This window comes from Saccopteryx bilineata, chromosome 5 (assembly GCF_036850765.1).
Source record: "Saccopteryx bilineata isolate mSacBil1 chromosome 5, mSacBil1_pri_phased_curated, whole genome shotgun sequence".
Lineage (NCBI taxonomy): Eukaryota > Metazoa > Chordata > Mammalia > Chiroptera > Emballonuridae > Saccopteryx > Saccopteryx bilineata.
In genome coordinates this window covers 127,926,089-127,932,088 of record NC_089494.1, presented here as the reverse complement: position 1 = coordinate 127,932,088, position 6,000 = coordinate 127,926,089, and positions in this window count along the sequence as shown.

The window sequence follows — 6,000 nt, the reverse complement described above, 5'->3', positions numbered from 1 at the left end:
ATTGGATTAAAGGTTTTGATTTCTACACTATAAAATGGGGCAGAGAAGCCCATGCTGGAGGAGAGCAGAGAAAGGCCATGTGGAGGAGAAGAAAAACAGCCAAGATGACGAATGCTGAAGGAGAAGCCAGTTTGTGCAGAGAGGAGATTGGGAACAGAGGTGAATAAGGCTGGTGAGCTAGAAACCTTAGATTCTAGGAAACACAGATAAGTCAGTGGCTTTGGGAGCCCTGAATGGAAAGGGAAGTGTTTTCCCACTGTGTGTATTTCTTGCCCACTGGGTGCAAGCTAGGATTAAATCTAATGGCCCACCAGTTCTTGGCTCCATTGTTTCATTACCGTCTGTCCAAATCAAATGCAAACCTGCATGCGCCAGGCGGCTGTGATGGTGTTCACGGCTACTGGCCATTCAAACACTCTGTGGCTCAGACCTATACCCAGGCAGAGCTTATGGGGTTGGGGGCACAATTTAAGCAGAAACCTACTGAATCCCTGGTAGTGTGGTTACTATGATTATGGGACATAGGTGTGGATGGCATCATGCTCTCCAGAACAGAGATGGAGAAATGGGCCGCCATTACCAGACACCACTCCTTGAGGCAGCATCTTCAGAACTGCCATGGCAACCCAGGAAATCATAACCTATTAGAATGGGTGATGGCTGCCATTCATATGGTCTGGCAGAATGCTGGAGAACTGCCGGGGGCAGTGAGTCAGTGGCAGTGCTATAGTGAGTTAGTAAAGGTCCTTCAGGAACTAAGTATAAAGAATGCTGCTTTCAACCCTGCATCCTGTGGGTCAGACGAGGAAGTGTTTATGCCAAAAATGAGAAACTTTATTCTTTCTGGTGCCCTATCAGCCCTTTGTGGGTCACTTGGGCCCATGTGTGGGTCAGCCCACCAATGCAGTTACACAAATGGTAGCAGATTTGGGAGAGCTAGAGGCTGCTCAGAATCATAAAGCAGTGAGAGCTGCCGCCTATGTTGCCCCCCCCCCCCAACTAACAAGGGAAACAGGTCTGTAAAGGTTACGTGAATACAGATGTGAGGAGATTTGGTTGCAGCTGGAGCAGATAAGGGTAAATTAGATAGCCAGTCTAATAAAATTCTTTTGGAGCTTTGGTGACAGATTAAACCAGAACAGAAGTTCCAGCCACTGAAGCAAAAGGCCCCAGCAGCTACCAATAAAATATTTGGTTCACAGGCAGCTCAGTTACAAGATTATATGATAGAGACAGCCGAGGGAGAGGAGAACTCCCAAGACTCATTGTACCAGTTCAAATAGAAAAACGGCCAAAGGACCCATCTAACAGGGATGGTCAGGGACCGGAGGCCACATGTGAAACTGGCTATCCGCTAGTCTCCTTCCAATGTACAATAGGTGTTGGCCTTGGTGAATACAGGTGCAGAATGTTCCCTGCTCTATGGGTGTAAAGCCAGTAGCTGCAGCCACCATCACAGCCTCCTGGCCTGTGCAGGTTCAGATTTGATTGGGACAGTCAGTAATGAAACAATGGAACCAAAAACTGGTGGGCCATTACCTTTAATCCTAGCTTGCACCCAACGGGCATGTAAAAACACACACTGGGCTCCAAAACCCACTCATTCAGTGCTCACAAAGCTACTGACTTATCCGAGTTTTCTAGAATCAAAGGTTTCTACCTCACCAGCCTTATTCACCTCTGTTCCCCATCTCCTTCTCTCTGCACAAACTCTGCACAAACTGGCTTCTCCTTCAGCACTCCGCCATCTTGGCTGCCTCTCCACTCCCCCACGTGGCCTTTTTCTGTTCTCCTTTCTCTGCTCTTTCCTCTAATGCTAATCTCAGGAACCAAGAGAGAGCAAGCTCCTGGTCTGCCCCATTTTATAGTGTAGAAATCAAAACCTTTAATCCAATATACAAATAAGAAAGTCTCTGATACAAAATCACTTATCTGAGGCATAATGAGATTCTTTGTGAGAGTGCACCACCCCACATCAAAAAGGGTGGGAAAGGCTTAGTCTTAAAATGAAGCCTTAGGCTATAAGGATGCTGTTTGCTTACAACTTGCACTCACATCCAATGCAAACTATAAACAAGCAAACATATCTTTATTATATGCGGCTTAAGTGTCTGTTTGTCGTCGATAGTTTATTGGTTCCTTGCATAACTGTACTAGCCAATGGGGTGAAGTTGCCATGGCTAAATGCAAATTGAGCGGGTCAGGGGGAAGGTGAACATTTGTTTGCATTGGCAATCATCTGCTTTTGAAACAATTTAAGGCTAAACGCAAATTGAGCGTGTCAGGGGGAAGGTGAACATTTGTTTGCATTGGCAATCATCTGTTTTACATAAAAACTATGTCTTAATGTAATTTTGTTTAAGAATGCCTCCTAGAAAATACAGCACTGAAGAGGAGAGAAAAGGAGCTAAAGCTGTACAAAAATGGCTTTCTCGAAAAAAGAAACCACTGAGCAGAGAAAGACAAGGCTTGCTTCAGTCGCAGAGCAAATGCGTCTTTCTCGGCAAAATGAGACTGATGAGCATAGAGAAACAAGGCTTGCCTCAGATGCAAGACAAAAAAGCCTGTCTCGACAAAATGAGTCCCTTGAACAAAGGCAGGAGAGAAATGCAAAAAAATGACAGAGTAATGCTACATGTCATTCCAAGAATTGATTTGGCTCCATCTCAAACAGGGTTGCTGTTTCAATTGAGACGTAGACAATTTCCTGTAAAACTTGCCTTTGCTATGACCATCAATAAGTCTCAGGGCCAAATGCTTAAGCATGTTGGCTTTTCTTTTTGCATTTTTCTGAAGCTGGAAACAGGGAGAGACAGTCAGACAGACTCCTGCATGTGCCTGACCGGGATCCACCAGGCACACCCACCAGGGGGCGATGCTCTGCCCATCCTGGGCATCGCCATGTTGCAACCAGAGCCACTCTAGCACCTGAGGCAGAGGCCACAGAGCCATCCCCAGCGCCCGGGCCATCTTTGCTCCAATGGAGCCTTGGCTGCGGGAGGGGAAGAGAGAGACAGAGAGGAAGGCGTGGCAGAGGGGTGGAGAAGCAAATGGGCACTTCTCCTGTGTGCCCTGGCCAGGAATCGAACCCGGGTCCTCTGCACACTAGGCTGACGCTCTACCACTGAGCCAACCGGCCAGGGTGTGTTGGCATTTTTTTACCTGAGCCTGCATTTGGACACGGTCAACTTTATGTTGCCTGTTCAAGAGTTCGTGAAATAATGGACGTAAAATTAAAAATAATTGATGGTCCTCTGCAAGGCGAGCATAAAAATGATGGAAAGATCTACACAAGAAATGTTGTGTACAAAGAGATCTTTGACATGTGAATTAACATTTTATTATTTAAATCACCTTTATTTATTGAGCTAGCAGTGGCTCTTAAGAAATGTACTGCCAGTGGTTTCCTTCATTGCACTCTACTTTAAGCAATTAAGCAAGTAGAAGGGGGAAACCCCATGGGGCACTAAGCAAAGGGGCGTCCTCGCCACCTGCCCTGGGTAATTCAGTTTGAATTAGCAGACACCTTTGCACAAATCATTTTAATTACAATTTATAATATCTAGAACAGCGGTCATTTTGTATGACTGCCGGGCTTTCTAGTATATTATATTTACAAACTTATTTGACCAACATGGGCCATTACATTTAATCCTAGCTCGCACTCAGTAGGTGAGAAATACACACAGTGGGAAGCCACTTTCCTTCCCATTCAGGGCTCCCAAAGTCACTGACTCATTCGAGTTTCCTAGAATCAAAGGTTTCTACCTCACCAGCCTTATTCACAATTGTTCCCCATCTCCTTCTCTCTGCTCAAACTCTGTACAAACTAGTTTCTCCTTCAGCACTCCACCATCTTGACTGCCTCTCCTATGCAATGCACATTTCAGGAACCAAGTGAGCAAGCTCCTGGTCTTCCCCATTTTATAGTGTAGAAATCAAAACCTTTAAACCAATATACAAATAAGGAAGTCTCTGATAGGAAGTCACTTATCTGAGGCATAAATGGGATTTCTGATAAGAGTGCACAACTTCACATCATGCAATAGCCAAGGGTGTGGGGAAAAGTTTAGTGTTGAGAAGATTTTAGGATTAAAAAGGTGGGAAAGACTTAATTTTAAAACTAAGCCTTAGGCTATAAGGATCCTGCCTACTTACAGCCTGTCCCCCCACACACACACCCAATGCAAACTATAAGGGAGCAAACATATACATCATATTTGCAAACTTATTTGACCCACAATGGGAACCCAGAGTGATTTGCTGGGACCCCCGTGGCCATTGATAGTTATGGGGACCAAATTGTTAAGTGAAACCAATAACTATTTCATTGGGGATAGGAAGACTGCCTCCTAAGCCATATAAGGTGTATGTATCTCCTTTTCCTGAATATATTTTGAGGGTAGATGTCTTGCAAGGACTGTGGTTGGAAACTACAGCTGCAGAGTTCTGGCTGCGAATCAGGGTTGTGAAGGCAGTGTTGTGGGTACACGCATCACATTCCCCTTGGCAATTACCCATTCCTCGGCATGTGACTAACACCAAGCAGTACACCTGCCAGGTGGTTATGAAGAAATTACAGGGACAATTCTCGAATTAGAAAAGATGGGAATCATCTGGCCAGCACACAGTCTTTACAGCTCCCTGGTATGGCCTGTGCGCAAACCAGATGTGTTGGGCAGATAAAATGTATTATGCTCACTTTGTTAAAGATGGCTCCACTGCCCACATGAGGCCGTCGCCCAGGTGATATTAATGTGTGTTGAGAATCCTTGTAGCCTGGGGCTTGGTTTTGGGATTATGCCTTTCCCACCCTTTTTGATGTGGGGTGGTACAATCCAATCATGCCTCAGAGAAGTGACTTTGTATTAGAGACTTCCCTATTTTGTATATTGGATTAGAGGTTGTGAAGCTACAATATAAAATGGGGGCAGAACAGAGTTTGCTCTCTTGGTTCCTGGGATGATTAGAGGAGAGAGCAGAGCAGAGAGGTGGAGGAGGCCAGGAGAAGCAGTCAAGATGGCAGAGTATTGAGTGAGAGGCCAGTTTGTGCAGTTTGACGCTGGAGATGGGGAACAGAGGTGAATAAGGCTGGTGAGCTAGAAACCTTTGATTCTAGGGAACTCGGATAAGTCAGTGGCTTTGTGAGCACTGAATGTGAGTGGGTTTTGGAGCCCAGTGTGTATTTTTTACTTGCCTGCCGGGTGCAAGCTAGAATTAAAAATGATGGCCCACCAGTTTGTGGCTCCATTGTTTCTTTACCGACTGTCCAAATCCAATGCGAACCTGCATGGGCTGGGCTGCTGTGATAGTGGCCCTGGCCTTGGCTGCTGGCTTTACAAGATGGAACCTGGAGAATGACAGTAGATTACAGAGAACTTAATAAAGTTGTTGCCCCTTTGCACGCTGCTGTTTCCTTGATAGTTAACATGATGGATCAGCTAAGCCAGTGGTAGTCAACCTGGTCCCTACCACCCACTTGTGCGCATTCCAGCTTTCATGGTGGGTGGTAACAGAGCAGCCAAAGTATAAATAAAAAGATAGATTTAACTATAGTAAGTTGTTTTATAAAGATTTATTCCACCAAGCTTAGCGAAAATCTGACATAAAGTACTTGGTAAGTAATTATTATTATTATATGCTTTAACTTGCTGTAACTCTGCTTTATAAATTTTATAAAGTAAAGTTACTTCCCAGCCCTGGCTGGTTGGCTCAGCGGTAGAGCATCGGCCTGGCGTGCGGGGGAACCGGGTTCAATTCCCGGCCAGGGCACATAGGAGAAGCGCCCATTTGCTTCTCCACCCCCCCTCCTTCCTCTCTGTCTCTCTCTTCCCATCCCACAGCCAAGGCTCCATTGGAGCAAAGATGGCCCGGGCACTGGGGATGGCTCCTCGGCCTCTGCCTCAGGCGCTAGAGTGGCTCTGGTCGCGGCAGAGCGACGCCCCAGAGGGGCAGAGCATCACCCCCTGGTGGGCAGAGCATTGCCCCTGGTGGGCATGC